A 3,731-nucleotide genomic window follows, 5' to 3' on the forward strand; every position below is an offset into this window, starting at 1 on the left:
AGAGCTGACAATATGCCAGCCTTGAGAATATTGCTTATTATTTCCTATTTGGAACCAGTCTGTTGTTCCATGTCCAGTTCTAACTGTTGCTTCCTGACCTGCATACAGATTTCTCAAGAGGCAGGTTAGGTGGTCTGGTATTCCCATCTCTTTCAGAATTTTCCACAGTTTATTGTGATCACACAATCAAAGGCTTTGGCCATAGTCAATAAAGCAGAAATAGATGTTTTTCTGGAACTCTCTTGCTTTTTCCATGATCCAGTGGATGTTGGCAATTTGATCTCTGGTTCCTTTGCCTTTTCTAAAACCAGCTTGAACATCAGGAATTTCAAGGTTCAGATATTGCTGAAGTCTGGGTTTGGAGAATTTTGAGCATTACTTTACTAGCATGTGAGGTGAGGTGAGGTGAAGTCACTCAGTGTGTCCGACTCTTTGCGACCCTGGGACTGTAACCTACTAGGCTTCTCCGTCCATGGATTCTCCAGGCAAGAATACTGGAGTGAATTGCCATTTCCTTCTCCAGGAGATCTTCCCGACCCAGGGATCAAACCCGGGTCTCCCGCATTGGAGGCAGACGCTTCACTAGCATGTGAGATGAGTGCAATTGTGCGGTAGTTTTGAGCATTCTTTTGCGTTGCCCTTCTTTTGGAATTGGAATGAAAACTGACCTTTTCCAGTCCTGTGGCCACTGCTGAGTTTTCCAAACTTGCTGACATATTGAGTGCAGCACTTTCACAGCATCATCTTCCAGGATTTGAAAGAGCTCCACTGGAATTCCATCACCTCCACTAGCTTGTTCGTAGTGATGCCTTCTAAGGCCCACTTGACTTCACATTCCAAGATGTCTGGTTCTAGATTAGTGATCACATCATCATGATTATCTGGGTCATGAAGATCTTTTTGTACAGTTCTTCTGTGTATTCTTGCCACCTCTTCTTAATATCTTCTGCTTTCTGTTATGTCTAGACTATTTCTGTCCTTTATCGAGTCCATCTTTGCATGGGATGTTCCCTTGGTATCTCTAATTTTCTTGAAGAGATCTCTAGTCTTTCCCATTCTGTTGTTTTCCTCTATTTCTTTCCATTGATCGCTGAAGAAGGCTTTCTTCTCTTCTTGCTATTCTTTGGAACTCTGCATTCAGATGCTTTTATCTTTCCTTTTCTTCTTTGCTTTTCTCCTCTCTTCTTTTCACAGCTATTTGTAAGGCTGTATATCAAATACTTAAAAGTAAGAGCTAATCATTTTGTTTCTTAATTCAACTGGTTTCTTTAAGATCAGAGAAATGATCAGGGAAATTTGCAGATGTATGTAACAAGTTCATAGATTTTCAGGCTTTTATGTTGCCACAGAGAACCAAAGTGAAAATACATTTATCTTAACACATGTCAAAAACTTGCCATGTTCAAAGCAGCCATGTGTAATTAAAAATCTTAAACATGACTTATTACTTTGCTAGTATTGTGAGGAACAATCTCTTCACAGCTCAGTGTCCACTGCAGTGGCAATAGGGATATGCATATCTAGCTATAGTCAGTGTGATATACTTGAACTACATAAAGCATGGAAGCTGGTACTTATGATTTATGGCATACAGTTTTGGTAACTAATTGAAATACTCAACAAAGTTAAGATTAAAGCTGGGAAGGAAAGGTACTTCAGATAGATAATTGGCATATTAAAATATATAAAAAATAAATTTGCATGCTAAGAATATGGACCCACAGAGTGGTTGTTTTAGAGCAGAAGGTAGAAGTAGAGTGTTGGAAGATGAGATCAGAGAAGTAGGCAATGATGAGAATGTGAGGCTGGTGTAACCTGTGACTGAATTTGTTTGAAATCTATTTTGAAAGACAGTGGTTTTCAAACATACTTCCATATGTGATCAGTTTGTGAGATATATTGTAAATAATTTGGCTTTTACATTATGAATTACTTAACGTAATAAAGGATGGGTTCAAGATTATTCCATAGTCAAAAATGCCTTCTTGGAAGACAGATATCACATAGTGTTAGAGTGAGTGGACTCTTGCTGATCTCCTGTTTATATTCCTTAGTGTGTGGCATTTCCATTTGTGTTTTTTTTTTTCCCACATAATTTGAAACTTTTTGGAATGCATCCAAAACCTTTCCTGTTTCAACTTTTACAACAACAACAACAAAAAATGTTTCTTTGCCCAGAAACAACTTCTGATCTTTAACTTGACTGAGGCCAGTTCATATTTTGATTAAAACAAATCTCAAAATATCTTCCTAAGCATTACCCCTGACATAGGTTAGCATTTGTCTCTGTGTTTGCCTAGTATCTTGGGGCATATGTATATCATGTTATTGTAACTTTTAATTTACTTGAGTGTGTCTTTTATTTGATTTTGATTTGCCTGAGAGAACTTGTATGACCTCACTCTAGATTCTCAGTGCCTTAGAGTGTATTCAGTAAATGTTGGATGAATGAGTGAATATTGCTAGTAACATTGGAAGGCAATGCTCCCTTTAAAGTTCCTCTAATAAAAACTCCTTGAAAGTTGGTAGAGTGTAATTTTAAACATAGGCCATTATACTTTTATTCACTATTACAGATGAACAAAGAAGAATAAAAATGGACAAGACAAAATGCAACATTCATTTCTAATTTTATTTTTCTGGGATTTACTCACTATCCCAAAGTTGAAATCACCATGTTTGCACTGTGCTTGCTGATGTACTTGATCACCTTACTGAGTAATATTATTCTGATCTCGGTTAGTGTCCTGGATTCTCATCTACACACACCCATGTACTTCTTCCTCAGCAACCTGTCATGTCTGGACATCTGGTACACTTCTTCTTCCCTGACTCCAATGCTGGAAAATTTTATTTCAGGGAAAACACCATCTCATTCTCAGGGTGTGCTGCTCAGATGTACTTCTCTCTGGCCATGGGCTCCACTGAGTGTGTGCTCCTGTCTGCAATCCTCTGAGATACTCCATCATCATGAACAAGAAGGTTTGTGTTCAGATTGCAGCTGGATCGTGGGTGACAGGATCCTTCACTGCCCTGGTGGAAACTGTGTCTGTGTTGCAGCTGTCACTGTGTGGAAGTAGTGTCATCAATCATTTCACTTGTGAGATTCTGGCCGTCCTGAAACTGGCTTGTGTAGACACCTCCAAGGTGCAGTTAATCATGCTGGTGATCAGTGTACTTCTTCTTCCTATGCCAATGCTCCTCATTTGTATTTCTTATGCATTCATCCTCTCTAGCATCCTAAGAATCAGCTCACTGGATGGTCGAAGCAAGGCTTTTTCAACATGTGCAGCCCACCTGAGTGTAGTGGTTTTATTCTATGGACAGCTCTCTCCATGTACCTGAAGCCATCAACTATGGATTCACAGGAAATAGATAAATTTATAGCCTTGGTATATGCTGGCTTAACCCCCATGTTGAATCCTATCATTTATAGTTTACGGAACAGAGAAGTGAAAGTGGCTGTGAAAAAATTGCTGGTTAGGAACTCTCTTTGTGCTCTTTCAGTCTCGAGTAGCAAATAATATCTGTAAACATTAAGGGATATTTAGTGCTTTCTATATATATCAGGAGATAATTGGGGTAGACGCTCATTTTTAAATGTGATGTGCAATTTTCTAAGTCTCTTCTTTGACTAAGCACTGAAAGTCTAAGTAATATCAATGTATCATACATAAGTTTATCTGATCTTAAACAAATAGTCTTATGATGACAAATTTTAAATTTTATTC

At 38.3% G+C, this 3,731-nt stretch overlaps 1 pseudogene; it reads left to right on the plus strand.

The window, feature by feature from the left end:
- Positions 1–2,645: 2,645 nt before the first annotated feature.
- On the plus strand, positions 2,646–3,524 carry LOC108635085 (annotated as a pseudogene).
- Positions 3,525–3,731: the final 207 nt, after the last annotated feature.

Source organism: Capra hircus, unplaced genomic scaffold (genome assembly GCF_001704415.2).
Source record: "Capra hircus breed San Clemente unplaced genomic scaffold, ASM170441v1, whole genome shotgun sequence".
NCBI lineage: Eukaryota > Metazoa > Chordata > Mammalia > Artiodactyla > Bovidae > Capra > Capra hircus.